We start from the raw sequence: 23,000 nt of genomic DNA, 5'->3' as shown, positions 1-23,000 counted from the left end.
GGAGGTTGCAGTGTTTTCTTGCGCTGACGGAAGTGTTCGTCGACGGCAGCTCCGTCAAAATATCTCAAACGAACCGATCGCAACTTCTGTGATGGTTTGTGCTGCCATGTCGTCGGATGCAATGGTCAATGGTTATGTTCGGATGGTAAATCGGTGGTTCCATGCCGTGTGGCACAGGCAGAACACCAAAAAACCAAGTGAGAAGATAAGCGCCAATTTTAACTTGACGGACCAAGTATTTATTGGCTCAGTATCCGAGTTAGATATTGGGAAAACACTCTGCATTGTGTGACCCGTGCAATTACTGCTTTTCCCATTTGATGCCGGAGAAGTCCAAGGACAGGGAATTAGAAATTCGGATTGAGAGCCAAGGATTGATTTATAGTAAGAAAAGGACCAGGGGACTACAAGTTATGCTATACTGTCCACTAATAGGGAGGTTTCGCTCTACGGAATTACGTATGAAAATAACGTACGAACTGCACGTAATTTTCATACGTAAAATTAGAGCTGTTGGGTTTTGCTCTACGTGATTTCTCCACGACTGCTAAAACATCCGTTGTTGCTTTGGAGATGTGTTGGCTACATGCGCCCACCGCATGCACCACGAACCGAAACCGCGTTTTCCCTTTTATTTTGCATGTGGTGTACGCGTGCATGCACCTTGTGTTTCGCGCGGCTTGAACGTTGCCATGAACAAATGCGGAAAATGCGAAAAATATTTCAAAACGTCCTACGGAGGACCCAAAGAGCTTTCCTACGGAAATCCGTAGAGAGATTTACGTATGAAAGTTGCCCTCGCTCCCCGGCGCGTACGGCATCAGGATTTTCATACGTAATTAATTACGTAGAGCGAAACCTCCCTAATACCGCCAGTTACTTGACAATCAACTCATGTGATAACATTGCAACTCACCGACTGACGATACTGACGTTCTACAACTAGCTGGCTATCAGCTCTAGCACGTCTCGGATGCGCACTCACGATTCCCAGGATGCATAGCAACATACCACACAACTTGTATGGCTCTAAAGTTTTAAAGCTCAATTGGAGGGGAAGCTAAGCAAACATGAACCATACATGGCCAGCAATCGAGGACATCTGGGAGTTGTCATTTTAGTACTCCTCCGAGGTGTGATTTTGGCCTGGGCCAAGCTAGGAGAAGCCTTCTGTCGAAGAGAACTGAAGAAAATGGTTGTTTGATCCTTTGATGTGATCTTATAGCTGCCTCTCCAAAGTCGCCACCATTATCAAGGGCCACAACAAAAGCAAGCTCAACCCTACCCCAGCGGACAAGCCCTGCAACTGCAGGAAAAAAGAAGAATGCCCGATGCAGGCCAATGCGCATACAAAATGTGCTAGACCTGATAGCCAGTTAGTTGTGTATATGTTCAGGGGGACGTTTATGAGTGGATATTAAGCCCACAATTATTTCAAGGAATGCACTGCATACTCGACCCCAGTTACTTATCTGGTCGTAACTTTGGTGTCCTTTGGCCGATTTTGGTGATCGTGGGCTTTCTGGAAAGCCGTTGGCCAGAGAAACACAATGATAGCCAGCTATCCATCATTGTATGCACAGAATCCGTGCCACAGCGGGATTCGGCGCTCCAAAGCCAGCATTGCGAGCGCCCAACTCAAATCCTCTGCTATTTCAACAAAATGTATCACAGATCGCTCAGATTTTTTTACATGAGAGCTGAGGAACATGCCTTTGCGATGACGTGAACTATCTGTAGCTGCATCGGCCGCGAGTCAGGGAACCCCCAAAACGAGTTCATAAAGCACATGCTTGAGCTGACTCTGCTGAGTGAATTTAGTTTGAGTCTCAAAACTCCGCACTCCAACCTCGGACCGCCTTCCGGGTTTTTTGAGCCGATAAGTAGCTGAGACAATTCTAATGTCTATAGACCTTTCGATTGTCCGATTTGGTCAAAGGACGGCGGAGTTACGCCAGGTTGCGCTGTGAAAAGTATGCACCGTACACTGGTACGGATGTATCCGTACTATGAGCCTCAAAGGGTTAGAGCCAGCAACCAGTAGTTCCTGATAATTTCTGAAATCTAGCTCGAATGATCATAGGTTCTGAACCTACTGAAAGACAAGTGTGGATTGTGGCCAGCCATACGCTACTTTGGCACATTGCAATTCTAAATTTGCAATTTTCTGATGGCTGTGTGTTCTTCCTATTGCCTTCATCATTTTTTCTGAATTGCAGTTTTTAGGTGCTCTGTACCAACTATTGCCGACGGCTATTCCAGCTCCGCTTCAATCGCATACTTTGAAACTGTTAGTTTTACTTGTAACCATGGCTTTTCAATCCACGGACCTGCAACATCAAAGTGCAATGCCTCTAATGGAAAGCTGACCTCTGTACCAGCGTGTTTAGGTATGCTGATTCAGTCAAATTGGTTGTGATGAATCCAGTCCTAAGAATCAACAGGTTTTTCATTACTTCACGTATGTCACGTGATTGTCGCCTTGGAGTCAACCAATGGCGGATCAAACAGATCAAGGCTAGAAAGTGCAGTCCTGCCTGCTCAAAGGTGATGGAACTGGATCCACTGCCCGTCGTCAAGTGACAACGAGCAGGAACAGAATCCACAGCCCGTCGTCACTTGGCGACGGGCGGTAGCCACTGGACTGAGACAGAGCCTCAGTCTTCATGGTCTTTCATTGCCGCGTGTTTCATAAAGTACAAGACCCCGGATTGCTTGGAAAGAGCGACTATTTAGAAAACTAACAAGATAAAAAGCTGACTAATAAATAACTAAAGAGCTGGTAACGAAAACGTTCAAGGAAATCTAACCTGTGCCAATGGTGTGGGTTTTGAATGCGCAACTTGCTTTACTTATTGCGTTGATTTCATTTCCGTCTCCACGAAAACTGTTTAAGGTGGCTCATACCCCAATCGGAAAACATGGCCCGATCGATTTTGTTCAAAATTGCACAGCTCTTTAGTGTTACCAGAATATTGTTACTCCCGGAAAATGGGAAGGATTGAAACACTTCTACATAGTTTATACCCGATTTCAAATTTTTGGTACTTGGTCCGACTTATTAAAATGTGCGTTTCGCTTCGAACATCAACCAAACAAATTCAAATAATCTCAGGACGGAATAAACTTTCCACCTATCTAACACTATCATTCAGTTGTCAATTTGTGATGTTGAAGAAGAAATGGCTCCAACTCCAAAGGAGGCAGCGGCTCAGGATCCTAGTCGACTCGAGCATTTTGCGTCCAAATTTTGTCGTCAGAGGACTCCTGTTGCTTCTCGCGCAACACAGAGAAGGCCTGGTGCTGAAATCAACACCCCGCTGCGATGGGGGATTGTCACGGAGTACCAGAACCTCTTGGGCGATCGTTCTCGAGTGCCTCCTGGCGGATTGAAATCGGGGCAATCGCTGTTTCCTTGGCAGAATTTCAGCAAACGCGTCATCCAGAAACTCGTGCAGAAAGCACCAGCATCGCTCCGTCCAGTTTGATGATCTCTCTCGCAGTCGTTCACGATGTGGCGGCCGACGAATCAAGATCACAGAAGAGATCGTCGAGAAGTTGATCGAAATAAATAACCGGCCTTGAGGTCGACTTTCAGGCGACAACCTGGCTGGAAAACTGAAGCGCAGAAAGGGTGAATTATCCGGCGGATACGGTGCGGAGTCCTCGGATCCGCGCGCGGAGCCACGATCGCGGTGCGTCACAAGATCGCCAGTCTCCGGGGCCAGTGGATTCGTGAAACAGGCAGGGAAGAGCACGCATGGTCTGACTGCATGACATGTCGACACAGATCAGACGCGCGCGGTACACGGTGGTCAGAAGCAGGGAGTAGTAAAATACGTATTTTACTACTCCCTGGTCAGAAGTGATTTTTTATGCGTGGTGATTTACTTGTTCGCCTCATTTGAAGGTGTCGTGGGAGCTTCAGGCTAAAACACCTACAGCCACCATTCTGGTAGTCGCACTGCACGAGGAGGAGGCGAAGTCGATCGTGGAAATCGTGCCTATGGAGTGAAAAAATCAAAGAAGCGCAGTGTAGCTTGGAGAAGATGAAAAAATGTCGACGTTTTGCAGGTTGACAGACTTGCAGATGCGCCCTGAGACGCCAGCAGCGATGAAAACTAGAAGGTCAGGCCAAGAAACGACACAGTAGTTATCTATCTACCGTCTTTTGGTTGATTTTTTAGTACAGGTGCTCCTTTGTACATATGCTTGAGTTTTGAAGTGAAGCGCACATTTTAGTAAGTCGGACCAAGTATTTTGGAGCACTTTGCACAACAACGCATCCCAGCATTTTGCCTCTACTGTTGTATTGTTCAGACTAACTGTTGTAGTGTTCTTTTTAGGTAGTCAAGCCCAGCAAAATAGGGTGGCTGGGTTTTCTTTTCAGGGTTCTTGGCTGCCCACACTAACAATCTCTTTCGGCTTGGAACGCAAATATCGGTACTCCGCGGGGTGCTTCCCGAAATTGGCCCGATAGATTTTCTTCATTTCTTCAAGAAGTACAGCCAGCTATGTGGTTCATATGCTAAACATTAGATATTAAATTTTGAATCAATGTGAAGTACCTAGGGAGCACGGTTTACTGAATCAAATAGCAATTGACGTGTTTGTGGACCAAAACATTATAGTCAAACATAATGGCCCAATAGATTTCATTCAAATTTTGCAAAGGTATACTTAGATAGTACTGGTAAGGGTCTTCAAAGTTATAGCCCCCCTGCAGCTACCAGAAGCATACTTTGTCAAGTGCTCTCAAAATGTCGATTTTCGGGTAAATTCACATATTACTGCCATCAAGAAAATTGAAACTGCTTTATGGATTTCCTTTAAATTTGCCATGGGTGTCCCTTTGATTGCTGAAAAAGTGCCTGCCATGTTTCATGTTTCTGCTACCACCAGAACATACCTTTTGAGTCGATTATAGAAGCTATTCTTGTCAAAACCACTACCGAAAAAGAAGAAAAAAGGTTTTCACCGGGGAGGCTCGAACCCGCGAGGGGCAAAAATTCAAAATATTTCTACTCCAAACCTGCGCAGAAAGATGCTCAAAGGACTAGTTTTCGATTTAGGTACGAGCCACCTTAAAGCAGAAGCGACTTTTTGCAACCCCAACCGTCATCATGGCGCTCCAACATTTTGATTTGGGAAAGAAAACCCTTTGTTGAACAATATTGGCGATGTGAATGAGCTTCTCAAACAAGTTGAGAAGCTCAAGATGTCTTTGGGCATCTACATACATGTAAATCGCTCATGCACGTCTGCGCACACTGCACTGGTTGGGACACCCTGTATTATGCCACCCGATGCGCCTGTCTGTGTTCCGCATGCAGCATGCGAGTATCAGGTACACAGGGCCGTGTGCCTGTCCTGGCTCAGGGTTGCGCTTACAGCTCAGTGCAGCATGCAGGTACAAGGTAGAGGAGGGTGTTTCAAATACTTCGAAGTAGAAACTGGTTTGACAGTAAAATTGTATAGACCCAAACCGATCATCAGTGTGGATTGGTCACTTGAAATATGTTTGTGGAAGGTAGCTGGCATGTTGAAGTTTGCTCTGAGGCCAGAGTCGATCGAAGTGAGCCACTCCGTTGTGTTGGTCTGTTATCTCCAAGTTGCCCGACTTTTCGTTTCAAATTTTGGTTTCACAGAAGTTGTTCCAAACTGGAACGCACGATGGAGTGCCCATCAAGTTCACCCTGAGTTCTGAACTTAGGTAATTGCTATCGCTCCACGATGGCTAGTACAGAGAAACAGTAAGCCTCGTGTGTGCTTCCATTAGTTTTCATTGGTATACGGTGCTTTATAGGCGAGAGGTGAGCCGCTGTTTACTTGCGACAAGATAATTATTTTTTGAAAGATGTAAAAACTCAAGTCACAGTGTGAAGCAACACGTCCAAAATTCACCTGCTGGGTATGGCTCTTCTGGTCATCGCGGAGCCATGAACTTTTGGCTCGGAGTAAAACACATCGCAGCCTCACTGAGACATAATTATGTTTTCTAATCAAAATATCAGGAGGGAAAGTGAATATTGAGTCCGTTCCGGTTTGCGACATATCTCCTATTTGAAGCACCCTCCACTACACAGAGCTGTGCGTCTGTCTCAGCTCTGGGTCGCACTTACAGCTCAGAGCTCGAACATGCACTGTATATCACACCAGCTTGGAGAGCTCAAACTGTTTAGTTGTTATCTGGAGCTTCTTGCTCAGCAGAAGTGGTTGGCTTCTGAGTTCTTTTCCCACCATCCCAACCTTACCATTATCTATAATCAGGACCTCCACTACCGGTCCACTTTTCACAATAAATACTGGGTGCTGGCACAACTCTTAACGGCAATGGTTTAACTCGTTCAATCACTCCGCGCTCTATGTTGAGCGAACACATGCGCCCTATGTTGAGCCACATTGCCCCATTCGCAACCAGCACCTGCATAACTCCAAACTCTGTGCACTGTGTGTTTGTAGTAGTAGTAGTAGTAGTAGTAGTTTTTATTATTTTACTAGGGGAGTCCCAACAGGCTACTGCCTTTTTACTGGGAACCCTAGGTGAAGTATAACCATAATAATATTATTATTGAACAGAGCAAGAGAGTGGGCCTGTCGACAGTCAGCTGGAAGAGAGTTCCATCTGCCTGCCGCCAGAAAAGAAATAGAGCGCAAGCCATACTGCGTATAAAAGAGTGGGAGAACTAAGGGTCTTTGTGCCTTGCCCCGGAGCATGCCTGGTGACCAGGTGCAGTTGCCCGAAGCTGGTACAAAGACTGAAGAAGACGACTAGCAAGATGCTGGGCCAAGCAGCAGTACACCAAAACATAGAGCTTGAGGCTAATACACGGTTCCAAAGAATAGAGGTGATATAAGCGAAGAACTATTTCAGTGGGCGTGGTAGGATCGAGTCCAAACACTCTCTTCATTGCTATGTGACTAACGATCACTATCCTATTGTACAGAGTTGTGCTTAAGCAATGTAGGTAAGCGCACCTTTTCCTCACCCACTTACTGAAGTGTGATGAGCCCATAAGTGGGATCATTTTTAAGTCCACCCAGAGGTTTGGGGATTTCAGGGGTGTCGGCCGTTGGGCCGTTCAATATCCAATTGAGTCATCTTTCCAAGATTCCTTTTGAGTCTCTCTCCCCTCTTCCGGGGAGACCCACGTGACCAGTTGTGGCAGTGAGCAACAAGTACAAGTGTGTGTGTGTGTGTTTGTGTGTATATCTGTGTATGTGTGTATGTGCGAGCATGCATGCTTCCACGTGTGTGTACATGCCCTGTCAAGGTTCTACAATGTAATTTTCAAATAATCTGCTTTTTCAGATTATAGAAGATGAACGTTTGTGTTTGCTGTTGTGTGTTTACAGTTGCACCGTTAGTGAAGCGTTGTCAAGGTCTCAAAGTGCAGGTCTTCCCGCAGTACACTGGTGACTTTATCAGCGGCCTTGATGACGTGCATACAGTCTGTAGGGGCGCATCCCTTTTCAACACCATGGACATGACCCAGTCCTCCAGCTGCGTCTACTCTCTATTGGAAAATGTAACAATGCGCACAAATATACCAACCTACTGGACCTCGAATTCAGACAAAGTTCTGCAGTTCAGCTCACAGGACAACGGTGTCAGGGATGGTGTCACCGGTGTTGCCGTCATCAATCGCACCGGCACTAATCATCTAATCGCGTGCTTTGGTAAGAACTTAATGTAAGATGGAATGTCTTATAACATTGTGAATTTGAGCCCGGATGGTGAGCCAATTAAATTATGGTGAAAAAGGAGAAGTCTGGTTATGTCGGTGGACAGTTAGTCATAAGTCGTAGCATTATGAATGGCAGTGTTGTCTTGGTTGAAGGACGAACTACTTCTCTACACCCTCGCCACGCCACTTAACAACAGGACTAGGAAAATAGTTGTTTCGCGTTACAGAGAGAAGGGAGGGAGGGAGGGATGGAGGGATGGAGGGAGAGAGAGAGAGAGAGAGAGAGAGAGAGAGAGAGAGAGAGAGAGAGAGAGAGAGAGAGAGAGAGAGAGAGAGAGAGAGAGAGAGATAGAGACAGAGAGGGAGAGACAGAGAGACAGAGAGAGAGAGAGACAGAGAGAGAGACACACAGAGAGAGACAGAGAGGGAGACAGAGAGAGACAGAGAGAGACAGAGACAGAGAGAGAGACAGAGAGAGGGACAGAGAGAGACAGAGAGAGAGACAGAGAGAGAGACAGAGAGAGAGACCGAGAGAGAGACAGAGAGAGAGACAGAGAGAGAGACAGAGAGAGAGACAGAGAGAGAGACAGAGAGAGACAGAGAGAGACAGAGAGAGACAGAGAGACAGAGACAGAGACAGAGACAGAGAGAGAGAGAGAGAGAGAGAGAGAGAGAGAGAGAGAGAGAGAGAGAGAGAGAGAGAGAGAGAGAGAGAGAGAGAGAGAGAGAGAGAGAGAGAGAGTGAGAGAGAGAGAGGGAGACAGAGAGAAATGGAGGGAGAGGTACAGATAAGGAGAGAGAGAGAGAGAGAGAGAGAGAGAGAGAGAGAGAGAGAGAGAGAGAGAGAGAGAGAAGAGACGGAGGGAGAGGTACAGATAAGGAGAGAGAGGGAAAGAGGGAGGGAAAGGGAGAGAGAGAGAGAGAGCGAACCGTGATAAAGAAAGACACATTGCCTGGGAAATGTGTCTCAAAATTCTGAGATCACCAATGGTTTGGTTATTGCTGTCCTTGTTGGCATTACTTCCATTACCTGTTGCTGTTGTGGTTATATTGGTGTTGTTTCAGAGGAGTATGATGCTTGCACTGAGGGTACTCATGACTGTGGAGTCAATCAATGTATAACAACTGCGGGCTCCTACAGCTGCAGGTGTAACAATAGCCCAAACCGCAATTGGTACACTGGAAGCCGTTGTTATGACACAGGTAAGACTTTGCCTTCTGTGCAGTGGCGGAGAGTTGCACATGGCACGCATTTCGGTGTGGCTCTTCTCCTCTGGTTTCTACATTCTTTGGTTTAAAAAAAACAGAGCACAACTGTGGCTAGACGCGGATGGAGAGCCAACAATTGATTTATAGTAGGGGTGAAACGATTAGTTCGAATATTCGAGTATTCGTTCGAAAATTTCAAACGAGCGAGTATTCGAAATCTTGCACTCGATGGTTTTTTTTTTTTTTTTTTTTTTTTTAGGATTGGCATTGTATTTTTTTAAAACTTTTGTTGTACCGCTGGTCCACTGGTATGCATGCGTTATGCATGGCTTTGAGTCAGTATTTTAAGACTTGGACGATGCGATCACCACGGCAAGTAACGTTCTGAGATATGAAAGTACTGATGAAAATCGTTACTTTACACTCTGTACAAGACGTTGGCGACTTTTGTTCTATGTTCACAGATAATTTCTTCCGAATTGGTCGAGAACTTGCAAATCTAGCGCTTTTGAATTTTGATAAAATACTCGAAATAATCGGATACTCGATCGAATATTATGAACGAGTGATCGGTTGGTCAAAATAGATACTCGTTTCACCCCTAATTTATAGTAAGGAAAATTACCAATGGACTACAAGTTAAACTGTACCATAATTCCGGACACACGAGCCTAAGTTCACGTGTTTATATGTGAAATGATGCAGTTTGGGGGTTAAATATCCAGTAAAAATGTTCGGTTTTTGGCCCACCAAAATTCGAATTTGAAGGTTCACGAAAAAGTGCAAGTCTGTGATCATAGTGGGTCTACCATACTGGTAAACTGCACTGACCTGCAGTACCATGGTGGCAAGAATACATATTGTGAAAAATTCTACTCTACACGTGAGTCGTATTTGTGTCTGTCTACTAGCACATGGGCTTATAAACAGAGGTGGGCTTATAAACAGAGGTGGGCTTATATCCCAATACAGGCCCGTGGGCTGATATGCGCGGAATAACGGCAATGTCCACAAGCACTGCTGATAGCCAGTTAGTTGTAGATCGTCAGTACATCATTCAGTGTCGTGCAATGGTATCGCAGGAGCTGACTGTTCAGTAACTAACGTCAAGAGTACATGAAAACCAGAGTGTGCAGCTTGGGGCCTTTTCTGCTATGGGTGTCTGTCACGGCGGAATTCCGTGATTACATCATATTTGGCGCAGATCTGAGGCGGGAAATGGCGTAGTGCGTACAACTGAGCTGCAGTTGTGCAGAAAGAGACCTGCTTGAATCCTGCTTGTACACACTACATCACTAAAATGATGTAATCACGGAATTCCGCCGTGACAGCAACCCATCCGAGCTGCACACTATGGTTTTCATGTACTCTTGCTAACGTGCATGAGCAGTGTTGAAACCGAAGCCATTGGTCGGTTTAGGTGCTCTTGCCCCGCCTCCACTGTTTCGCCTGCCATCGCTATGTGCATTTTGCCAGCGTTTTTGCCGGCGTTTGCACCATGATGGTTTGGTGGTTTGTTTGTTTTGTTTGTATTTTTTTTTATTTAGAGTGGGAAGTCCAAAACAGGCCCTAGCCTAATAACAATGTGGTTATCTTGTGAAAGAATAAAATAAACTTTTTAATGGCAATCAGCAGAATCAGTGAAGCGGACATTGGACGTAGTAATCAACAAAATAAAATATGGATAATAAAATTTCCTAACAAGTTTTTTAGAGACATTCTTCAGGCAAATCCGTCTCGATAATATAATCTAGCAATAAACAACAATATAAAATTATGTGGAAGAGTATGAAATGCACAGTGTGAAAGAAAGTAGGAGAAAAGAAGGTGAAGTGCGAATGACTAGAGAAGTGTGAATTAACCCTTTGCCGGTCTAACTCAATGTATGTGAGGGGTGGTCACGCAAATACATGTACACACAACCAGCAATAACTCAAGAACCATGTGATTTAGGTATGGGTAAACCATATATTTTCAAAATCTGTATGCCTGAACGCGTCCAGAAAATTCAAATATGACTAGGTCCAGGCAGGGATAGGGCCCATGGTAGCCTTTCAAGTTGAGAGAAAATACAATTGCGAATGAAATACACGAATATCACAGCACGAAGGGCATACCAAGTTCGTGATGGAGCTGAAGTCGTACGATAAACAATCAGGTGAGGGCTACGTCTTTACAAGAAATGTAGGCTCTCTACAATACCGCCATTGAACACCAACACCTCGCCATCGGCGATACGCCAGCAGCGGCAATTCCCATTCCACGACATCGCACCTTCGGTTTGTTTACCTCAGGGCTGCTCGCGTCAGATTCACTCTCGCTCAGATGAGCACTCAGGCGCGAGCTTACGCATGCCGTGATTCTCACGGCCAGGCGAATCAGCTGATCGCACCTGACGAGTCCTTGTGACAGTCGCTGTCGCCGTGTCGGCAGCAAGAAGGCTTCCTCTCTGTTTGGAGAATTTTGTTTCTTCATTCGTGGACGATATATTTTTGAACTAGCAGGACTCAACGGAGCTCTTTTTCTCAACACACTACACTGCAAAACCTCCCGGGAGATCCAGCCTGGACTGGTGGTGTTACTGCTCTCAGAACGCTTGTCAAACACGGCCCCAAGAGATGCACTCGCATTCTCGAAATGCACGCATGGTGGATGGTCGTCTTTTCCAATTTCAAAAAAACTTCAGTCGATCGATACGGCAAAAAATTGTATGGTAAGCATGGTTGTTTTGTACATCGTCAGAAAGCCTTGGACCTCAGCTACGCGTAGAGCGCAATTTTAGCTGTCTCCTAGCAACAAGACTCCAAAAAAATGAGGGCCAAACGTACCGATACTATAGTATCGGTTCGCTTATGGTAGACCGGTAAAGGGTTAATAACAGGGGTGGGCGAAGAGAAAAGAATATGATGAGGAAGTGAGAAATATTAGCAATGTGAGACTCAGAGAGGGTGAAGTGTAACGAGTGCGCGCATGGGTATGTGGGTGGGCGTATGTGTGTGTGTGGGTGAATGCTAAGTTTATTGACATCCTTTAACCCCTTTAGCGCGAGCGTCGTACTAGTACGACGCACATTAGTTGCATGCCCCACGACCGTCGTACTAGTACGACGCTGTAGAGCGAAGCTGCCTATCGTGATCGTGGGGTCCGTATCGAGTCCCAGTGGCTCTGTCGTGGACCGCTGGCTGTTCGCGGGCTGCTGGGGGCTGCCTGGAACCGGCACGTGATTCGAGGCGGGAAAAATCGAACGAAAGGAGACGCACGGGGAATAGTTTCAGGCGAGAACATTTTGGTTGAAAATGCTGCGCCGCGCGAGAGGAAGAACTGTGGACGAAGCGCTCCACGAGCTGTTTCTGAGTTCAGACAGCGACGTGGAGCCGTCAGTGAGTAGCGACAGCGACGAGGAGGGTCTATGGACGCCAGCAAGGGCCAGAGTTCAGAACGAAACTGCGCCTGATGTGAGTGGCGGAGCAAGCGCCAGTGTCGATGAGTACGTCGCGGAGCACACGGACATCGATGTTGCGAATGAAGCGCAGCCGGCGGACGTCCGTGACAGCAGTAGCAGCAGTAGTACTAGTGGCACGGAGAGCGACGATGATGAACAGGCGTCCGAGAGGTCGCATGTCCACATCCAGGAGCAGCTTGCCGCAGGAGACGATGGGAGCGAAGGTAATTATCTTTTCAATAGTATTTATTTGTTCGTGTGAATTTGAGTACGCTGTGTTTGCACTTTGAGCTGAGTAAAACTATTATACGTGCGTTTGTACCTTTGTTGAAAGTAGTCTTACTGTAATATTCCTGGCCATCGTTCAAGATCTGTTTGGCGTTATGCATAGCGTAACTGGAGAATTTTCAAACAAAATGTTGCCTAAATTCCAGAGTATTTGAGACGTACATCAGCCTTCCTACACTGTAGGGCATCATGTGGCCTGATATTTCCTACATTATTCGTGTTGTGATGTATTAGGGCAATGGAAGATGGAAGAAAACCAGCCCTTGCAAGACTCGTTCACTGCCCAGCCCGGTATCAAGGTGCCAGTGCCAGAAAATGCTGAGCCATATCATTATTTTTGCCTGTTTTTTACTTTACAATTTTGGCAATTGCTCTGCACTGAGACCAATCGATTTGCCCAGCAATATCTAAATGCACACCGTGACACACTCCCAGCTCGTAGCAGATTTAGGAAATGGGTAGACGTTAGCGTACAAGAAATGAAAGTGTTCTTTGCTCTATTTTTGCTGATGGGATTTATTTGGAAGCCAGAAATCGATCTCTATTGGAACAGGAACCCTCTGATTTTCACCCCTTTATTCCCCGCCTCGATGAAGCGCGACCGATGGATGTGTATTGCAAGTTTTCTGCACTTTGCAAACAATGAAGACGAGACGGCTAGAACCGACAAGCTTAGGAAAATTCGGCCGTTGATTACATTTTTCCAGGATAAATTTCAGACCGTGTACATTCCGTATAAACATATCTCTATTGATGAAGAATTAGTGCCATGGAAGGGTAGACTAGATTTTAGGCAGTTTATACCCTCGAAACGAGCAAGATTTGGTGTCAAGATATATGCTCTGTGTGAGTCTAGTGGTTATATGTCTAACTTTTTTGTTTATGTTGGCCGAGATGATCATGCCTATCAGCCTGGCTTAGTAGAGAAAGTCGGCAAATCTGGTGCCGTAGTTGTCCATTTATTAGATCCATTATTTTTAGACAAAGGCTACAACGTATACATAGATAACTTTTATTCTAGTATTGAGCTGGCTGAATACTTGGAGACCAGGAAGACCGGAGTGTGTGGAACAATTAGAAAGAATAGGCGTGGCCTTCCAAAGCGGTTGGTGAACCTCAAGTTGAAGAAACGCGGATCGTTTGCATATCGTACAATGGGCAGTAAATTATTTGTAAAACTATCGGACACCAAAGAAGTATATTTTCTCACCAATTTGTTCAAGCCTAATGTTATTGCAACGAATAAACGCGACCGCACCAGGAAACGGGTTCACAAACTCAACCTTGTTCACCAATACAATCAGTACATGGGCGGTGTGGATCGCAATGATGCTCTTCTGTCGTACTACAGTGCATTGAGAAAATCCATGAAGTGGTACAAAAAAATAGGTGCACATTTTATCGAAGAAGCATTATTGAATTCATATATATTATATAAAAAGTCCAAGAGTATGCCACACCATGAATATGTTATATCTGTATTATCTGCATTGCTTGCGGATGGCACGGGTCCCGCCGCTGCTGATGATGTTGCTGTTGCCAACCCTGCTCCTGCGGATGCTGCTGGCCCTGTACCTACCACACCAGTTGTCCCTGCTGCTGCTGCCGCTGCTACTGCCACACCTGCTACTCCTGCCACTCCTGCCACTGCTCGTGGCCTAGTTGTGTCCTCCAGGCTTGGTGGGCGCAAGGGTCACTACCCCGCACCCGTACCTGCCTCTTGCGGCAAGCCTGAGGGCAAGTCGCAGCGCCGGTGTGTCGTATGCTCCCACAATGGGGTTAGAAAAATGGTCACAATCTGCTGCCTGGACTGCGTGGACATGCCTGGCCTATGTGCCACTCCATGTTTCAGAATTTATCACACATGCGAGAAGTTTTAATTTTTCATTTATTTCTGTCAAAATCTTGAGATTTCGGGTTTTTTCAATTACTCCCTTTCCGTGTACATATCCCTCTAAATCCTGTAAATATCATTGTTTTCATCGTTTCTGAACCTCATAGTCCTGTGTGATCAGGACAGAAGTCAATAAACTGAATTTTCAAAAATCTCAATTTTGCCCAATTTTGACTGCGTGGGGCAGTGTCAAATGCATGCGCGCTAAAGAGGTTAAAGGGGAACTCCGGTCCAAAATCACCCCCATTTTTTATTGCGGAATCCATTAGAGTATGTCGTAAGTGGTAGAATGGCGAAAACCGGAAGCTTCAACGACAAGGATAACACACCTAAATTACCAATTGCAATTTTCCATATTTGGCACGAGGAGGCCCCCGCCCACCCTGTGACGTAAAACGTTCTCAGTGACCTCCAAATTTTTTCATTCAAATTGTAGACCTACAGAAATTTTGAAAAAGGTATTCACTGTTTTTTCTTCAATCAATAACCCTTGGTTGATAAATATGGTGGTAAAGACACACCTGGCAATATGGCGGTAAACACACGCCTGCCCACACACGCTCTCTTGTCTGCAAAGTTCTGGCACAGAGCTCTCCTTCTCACCACCACCACCATCAGTTCGCGCCTGAACTTTGCAGCCTAGAGAGCGTGTGTGGGCAGGCGTGTGTTTACCGCCATATTGCCAGGTGTGTCTTTACCACCATATTTATCAACCATAAGTACAGCTGCAGTGGTGTCTTCAACTTCATTCTCCCGAGTCAAGCTCCGTATGAAGACATCCAAGAAGAAGATTGCCTGATGAGTCCAGCGGGGACGAAACGTACGTCGCAATCAAGCTATGTTGTTGCTGTGTCATCATCTATGTGCCATGCGCTACTTAATGTACCAGCCTGCTATGCCGGATACTGCCAGCCATGCATCGACCCGGCGCCAGGCGCGAACTGATGGTGGTGGTGGTGAGAAGGAGAGCTCTGTGCCAGAACTTTGCAGCCTAGAGAGCGCGTGTGGGCAGGCGTGTGTTTACCGCCATATTGCCAGGTGTGTCTTTACCACCATATTTATCAACCATAAGTACAGCTGCAGTGGTGTCTTCAACTTCATTCTCCCGAGTCAAGCTCCGTATGAAGACATCCAAGAAGAAGATTGCCTGATGAGTCCAGCGGGGACGAAACGTACGTCGCAATCGAGCTATGTCGTTGCTGTGTCATCATCTATGTGCCATGCGCTACTTGATGTACCAGCCTGCTATGCCGGATACTGCCAGCCATGCATCGACCCGGCGCCAGGCGCGAACTGATGGTGGTGGTGGTGAGAAGGAGAGCTCTGTGCCAGAACTTTGCAGCCTAGAGAGCGTGTGTGGGCAGGCGTGTGTTTACCGCCATATTGCCAGGTGTGTCTTTACCACCATATTTATCAACCATAAGTACAGCTGCAGTGGTGTCTTCAACTTCATTCTCTCAATAACCCTTGTACTAGTATTCATTCGATCATCATTTTGGAGGAAGAGGAGACCACGGGAGGTGTGGACGTGGACGCCACTTCGGATTCAGCAACACCGAGGCCTTTTAGGTTCGAGCCGAAGCGCGCATCAGCGTCTGCGAAACTGTCTACAAGTAACATTTCTGAGACTACAAAGCGGATGAACGTGAAGAGAACGCTTTGGTTGCAAGTGCTCGCGTGAGAAGCACTGCTTGATGCCCTTGCGGACAATGCAGCCTGAGGTGTAGCGAGGTCGAGTCGACTTGTTGCTGGGAGGTTCCTGCAGCTTTCAGTAAACGCGGCGAGCAGGAAGGGCTGCAGTGCGTCACGCAGCACTCAGAGTTTGCTGTTGTTTGCCTGCGAAAATCAGTGCTCGAGGTGGCATTGCTTTCCTTCGAAGAATTTCGGACAAGGTGTCAAACAGGTGAGGATTCACTGAATCGGTTTCATTATTTTCTTTCTTTCCATGTTTCATGTACCGGTACAAAGTAGATGGGAAGTGTTGTGCAATAATTTTGTGTACAGTACCTGTATTCAAATTCATCAACTTCCATCACACAATCATGAAGTTCTATTGCAGTTGGACATGATGATGATGATGATGATGATAAAGTAAAGTTGGTAAAGTAACATCATCTGTCATTCAATATCTATCTGGTAAAATAATCAGCATTTGAATATCTACTTGGTACTAATCATTCAACTGTTAAATGTCATATTTTTACCTGAATATCTATCACAATTTTTGCACATAATCTCGGTTATCACCGTTTCAAGCCCGTACAAGAGGCCGTTTCCAATGATGATGATGATGATGATGATGATTTTTTTCTCTCTGCTCTCGTGCTGGCCAGTTGGTGATTTCGTTGCTCTGCTCTTCAGGAGGACTCCCAGTTGCTTGCTTGGATGATTCTGCCCTCTGCTGCTGTTTGGTGGAGCAGTCGTCTCATTTTATCCCTCGGATCACGCAGTGGCCATTGTTTGGAGAGGTGGAGCGTGTTCGGGACTATGGCTGCTGGTGGTGCTGACCCGGTGCTGCCTGTGCAATCTCTACAGCAATGCCCTGCTGTCGGTGTCAGGCAGGTCGCAAGTGTATTAGATGTACCTGTGTTTGCGCGGGGAGACGATGCGTGAACTGCTACCCAGGTAGAGCTGATCCGTGCCTATGCTTGAATCAGATTCAGGCTGCTGCTTCACAGCCACATGTGGGCAGTGGTGTCACTGGTGGTGCTAATGGCCACTCCGCCAGCCAGCCAGCCCGTGTCAACTCGGAAATATGGAATGGCGCTAGTGATGCTTCCATGTCGTCGGATGATGATGGTGACAATGGGCAGGCTGCGAATTTGCGGCCGCGACAGGACCTGTCGCCTTTGGCTAGGTCAGGCGGGAACTTGCGGCCTCGGCGGGGCTTGTCGCCTTTGGCTCGGTCGGGTCTTCATGTTGACTCAGTGCCCCGTGCTGATGCCAGCACCATGTCTAGTACCTCGTTTGATGATGCGGGCGTGGATGCTTCTCGCCATGTTTCCAGTCAATCAGCGGGGTTTGATGGCGTCGGTGCTGGCTCTGTGTCGTTACCTGGTGACACTGATCAGCTCGCCAGTGGTTTTCCTGCTGGTCAACCTGGTGGATCGGGTGGTGTCGGTGTAGACACTTTGGTGTCTGGTGGTGGCTCTACCCAGCGGGTGTCTGACCAGTCTTTTGCTACTCACCCTGCTGACATTGCGCCTGAGACAACTGCTACCTCTCAGTCTTCTAACATATCTCCTAACACTTCTTTTCATCTTGATATATCGTTGGCGTATGAGAAGGTGGTTTGCTGGCGTCGACATTTATTCAATGTTCCGCTGGGGTCTGCTGGTGGTGAATTTGTCGATGAAATCACCAGGCTGATCCAGGGTTTTACCAATGCCACATCGCTAAGGCCAGTATCATGGAAGGCAGTGGTTGTTGCCTGCCATGTGCTTCTCCAGCGTCCCCACGGTTCGAAACTGATGGCTAATTACAGTGACCACCTGCGGCGCCGGCTTACTATGTGGAAGTCTAGCCATATAGATGATCTTCTTTCCGAGGGTCAGTGCCTTCAGGATCGCCTGGAGCCGCGGGCTCAGTCTTCCTCTGATTCCAATAATGAGAAGAGTGACATTACATTCAGTAATTTAGTATTTTCTGGAAAATACAGTCTGCGATTCGGTATTTGTCAAGTGAGTCCTCGAGTAGCGTGATGGGCATGGCAGACGTGGTGGATGAGGAGACTGGAGCCACAGTGCAGAAGACTCTGCTGCAAAACATCCGCCTGCTGCTGAGCCGCCTGCTTCGGTTCTCCTTGACAACAATATTGACCAGATTAACAACATCGTATTCCAGAAGATTACACCAGAGCTCATCCGACGGCTTGCTCGACAGGTGCAGGGCTCTTCGGGACCGTCGGGACTGGACTCTGAGGCATGGTGTAGAATGCTCACTTGTTATCGAAAGTCCTCAGACAGCCTCTGCACGGCCCTCGCTAAGTTTGCTCATTGTTTATGCTCAGAGACCCTCGACTCGGAGCATCTCGTGGCGTTTACAGCTGCTCGTCTGATCCCATTGGACAAGCGCCCTGGTGTACGCCCAATTGCCGTAGGGGAGGCATTTCGACGGATTGTGTGCCGTGCCGTCGTGCGAGTGCTTGAGGTGGATGTACGCCGGGCTACGGCTCCTTTCCAGCTGTGCATCGGCATTCCATTCGCATGCGAGGCTGGTGTGCACGCGGCTCAAGAGCTGTTCCAACAGGATGACGTTGAGGGCGTCCTGTTTGTGGATGCTAGCAATGCGTTTAATTCACTCAACAGGAAGGCGGCTCTGCATAATGTACCGCGTGTGTGCCCTGCTATGTCCAAGATCTTCAGCAACACCTTTGGCAGCCCGATCCGCCTCTTTGTCTCAGGAGGTGGTGAGATTCACTCCCGTGAAGGGACCTGCCAGGGGGATCCGTTGGCCATGGCTATTTACGCTCTTGCGACAGTCCCGTTGATCAGGCGACTTCGGGATACCAACGTATCAGTAAAGCAGGGATGGTATGCAGATGACGATTCAGCCGGAGGTAGGATACCATCACTATGGTCATATTGGAACGATATCAGTCAGATTGGTCCAGGCTATGGGTATTTCCCGAATCCCAAGAAAACCGTTCTCCTTGTAAAGCCTCAGTATGAACAGGATGCTCGGCTACAGTTCCAGGACTCTGGCGTCGTCATCACAACTTATGGTAACCGATATCTTGGAGACGTGATTGGCAGCGAGGATTTTTGTTCTTCCTTTATGGAGCGGTGTGTCCAGAAGTGGGGACGGGTATTGGATACATTGTCTTCAATGGCAACCACACAGCCACAGGCAGCCTATAGCGTATTAACTAAAGGTTTGTCGAGCTCCTGGACCTATCACATTCGTTGTTCGCCATGTTCTCCAGAGCTCCTGACGGCGATCGACACCGTGGTTGATGAACGTCTGCTTCCGGCCCTACTTGGCGATGGTGTCCGTCCTGATAGTCTTGAGAGAGAGAGCTGTTGACATTTCCCGTCTGGTATGGTGGCCTTGCCATTCCCGTTCTGGCGGCTAGTGCACCTGCTGAATTTATTGCGTCAAGGGCAGTGACCAAGCCTCTGGTACAGCTGCTGCTGACCGGCGATTACACAAGCCCTCCTGACGTTTCCTGTGTGCCACAGATGGAAGCCCAGGAGAAAATCGCACAGCCTGATGGAAATATTGGTGTGCTGGCGAATCCGGATCAATTAATCTTGACACATGATCCGGTTAGTGATGCAGTGGGCGATGCACGGCACATTGCAAGAACAACGCGTGCGGCCAGGATCGGGGATGTGTGTCGTCGCCAAGCCGATATCAAGCCATGCTTGACTGCCGAGCAGCAGTTTTTGGTAGAGGTCGCAAATGAGAAGGGTCTATCATCGTGGCTGACGGTGGCTCCCCGCTGGCAGCATGGAACAATTTTAAAGAAATCAGATTTCCGGGACGCTCTATGCATCCGGTATGGTCACAGATTGAATGGACTGCCGGAGAAATGCGTGTGTGGAGTGGATCTCAGTCCCGCACATGCCCTCACTTGCGCTACTGGTGGGTACACAATCGCCAGGCACAACGAGGTGAGAGACCTTGTCGCCGGTCTCCTGAGAGAGGCAGGTGTTGTTGACGTCGAGACCGAGCCTAGATTATTGCCGTGCGGTGATGAGGATCTACCAGGAGGGCGTTCGCTCAACAGAAGTACTGAGGCTCGTCTTGACGTGCGGGCTCGGGGCTTTTGGTCGTGGCAACAAGACGCTTTTTTTGATGTGCGGATCACCCATCCCGCAGCGTCCGTGTTGTCTCGATCAAAAGCCTTGAGTCAGCTGAAGTCCCATGAACGGGCAAAAAAGAATCAATATGCCAGCCGCGTTGTGAATGTCGAGCAAGGATCGTTCACCCCACTGGTGTTCTCGACTTATGGTTTCAGCGGGCCTGAGACAACTCAATTCCTAAAGTCTCTTGCCTCTCTCTTTGTAGAGAGAAGCCAGGATCTCAAATATCCTGTTGTCATGGGTATGTTGCGTACCCGCCTGTCGTTTTGCCTCTTGAGGTGGGCCATTACGTGCTTTCGTGGTTGCCGAGGGTCTTATAACAGATGGCGGGTGAATTCCTTTTTGGCCCCGTGTCGTTTGGCCGCATAGTGATTTTTTATGCTATGCCTCTCAACAATATCACTATGGATAACATCACATTTTTTAAATAACTATTTGGTAAAGTAACATCATCTGTCATTCAATATCTATCTGGTAAAATAATCAGCATTTGAATATCTACTTGGTACTAATCATTCAACTGTTAAATGTCATATTTTTACCTGAATATCTATCACTATTTTTGCACATAATCTCGGTTATCACCGTTTCAAGCCCGTACATGAGGCCGTTTCCAATGATGATGATGATGATGATGATGATGATGATGATGATGATGATGATGGGTATGTTGCGTACCTGCCTGTCGTTTTGCCTCTTGAGGTGGGCCATTACGTGCTTTCGTGGTTGCCGAGGGTCTTATAACAGACGGCGGGTGAATTCCTTTGTGGCCCAGTGTCGTTTGGCCGCATAGTGAATTTTTATGCTATGCCTCTCAACAATATCACTATGGATAACATCACATTTTTTAAATAACTATTTGGTAAAGTAACATCATCTGTCATTCAATATCTATCTGGTAAAATAATCAGCATTTGAATATCTACTTGGTACTAATCATTCAACTGTTAAATGTCATAGTTTTACCTGAATATCTATCACGATTTTTGCACATAATCTCGGTTATCACCGTTTCAAGCCCGTACAAGAGGCCGTTTCCAATGATGATGATGATGATGATGATGATGATGATGATGATGATGATGATGACCTGTTTTCGTGGCTGCCGTGGCTGCCGTAGCTCCTACCAGAAAAAGTCAGTCAAGAATTTCAGGAGTTATTGTTTGATGGGTCGTTAGATAGCGGCCGGTGTTTGTGAGACTGCAATCATTTAACGTTTCTTCTTTAGTGGTGTAGGTAGATTCTGTTTTGTAAGCATAGTAGGACTACTTTTGTTTTGTAAGTCAATCTCATTCTCCACGCTTTGCTGTCATTTGGTTATGTTTTAAAGTAGTTTTTATGACCTGATGTTTGTTTTATATATTTGTAGTTCTATTGTTGACATCTTTTGTCTTTTCTTTGGGTTAAAAGGTTAACTTCATCCTCGTTTTCTTATTGCCTTGTATTGGAATTTGCCCATAAAAGTGGCTACGGTGTGATAATGCATTTTTATATTTCGTGTTTTAACATTATTTTCAGAAAATTGCTCTTACAATACCTTGCGTTTTATATTCATAATATTGTTGCCCGTAAAAGCGGCTTGGTCACATGATGATGATGATGATGATGATGATAATGCTTCTTGGCCTGGTTGATGTTCACATAATCATTGGCACATGTGCATGCAGAATGTAGAAAACAGTTGACAGACACGATTTATAATTATTCTTGACTCGGGCAATATTTGTGTTTTCGGGTGGGCGCATGCTTTGCACCAATGCAGCTGCATGAACAATCTGGTAAAATTGACAGATACAATGGCACAAGACTGTACTGTGTTCGGGAGCATGGGGTTGCGCCGGTGCCGTGTGTCGTTGCGAATGCCGAGAATGGTTGTATGCACATCGTTCAACAGGTCCTTCAAGAAGTTGCAGGACGTTGTCGTGCAGCTTCTTGGCCACCCTGTGCTTTGTGCCCTTGGTGTATTCCAGCCTGTACCTGAGCACACCCTCCTTGGTTTTGGCGTGCGCCTTCCCTATATTGGCATTGTGGGACAGACATGCCAACTGTACCCGTGTTCTCATGCCATTGTACGAAAAGTGGACACGTTTTGGTGCCCACTTCAATATGACAGCATGGAAAATTTCCAGACTGCCTGTATGGCAGAACTTGGTGAGCTGCTTCATATCGTTGAGCAACGTCTTGCCCATGACGATGCTCTCCAGGATTTTGTGCTGGTCTGAACCCCGTGTCAGCCATGCTCTCTCCTCAAATACATGCCGTCAGGTTGGGAAATTTGAAAAGTACCATATATTTCTTATAATAATACAAGGCCAAGGAATGGTAAATGATACAAATCACTATACTGTGCCTTGTATTTGTGGCAGTGTAGCTGCAACCGGAAAGTAACGCAAAGGAAACTTACAGATAAAGAGAACCGAAATAACACACATGATAACGTTCCATGTACATTACATCAATTCTCGAATTCACTGACTAGGATTTTGAGTAGAGGACTTTGAGTAGGACTGTACTCTGTAGTCGTTTAGAGCTACGTTCTGGACGGCACAACATCATGCCGTTCACTTACCTCATCGTGCTCACGTTCCTGGAAGTAAATCGAAGGTGGTCTGCTTTTGCTGGCAGCAGAGGTAGAGGAGCTACTAACTATTAGTATGACATGTACCGCCAAG

General features: G+C 46.7%; 3 long non-coding RNA genes across 3 annotated transcripts in view; all 3 read left to right on the top strand.

The window, feature by feature from the left end:
• Window positions 1–23,000, top strand: part of LOC135822460 (uncharacterized) — a 122,063-nt gene that overhangs the window by 46,082 nt on the left and 52,981 nt on the right. The gene's annotated exons all lie outside the window — the stretch shown is intronic.
• LOC135822848 (uncharacterized) lies at window positions 2,223–8,853 on the top strand. The gene is made up of 3 exons (XR_010554557.1): window positions 2,223–2,390; window positions 7,357–7,680; window positions 8,754–8,853. It is a non-coding gene; the product is annotated as an uncharacterized LOC135822848 (long non-coding RNA).
• Window positions 12,441–13,685, top strand: LOC135823185 (uncharacterized). Its single transcript, XR_010554624.1, has 2 exons — window positions 12,441–12,563; window positions 12,862–13,685. It is a non-coding gene; the product is annotated as an uncharacterized LOC135823185 (long non-coding RNA).

Source organism: Sycon ciliatum, chromosome 8 (assembly GCF_964019385.1).
Source record: "Sycon ciliatum chromosome 8, ocSycCili1.1, whole genome shotgun sequence".
NCBI classification, from domain to species: domain Eukaryota; kingdom Metazoa; phylum Porifera; class Calcarea; order Leucosolenida; family Sycettidae; genus Sycon; species Sycon ciliatum.
Note: the sequence above shows the minus strand (reverse complement) of the source record. Positions and strands in the feature narration are given on the sequence as shown.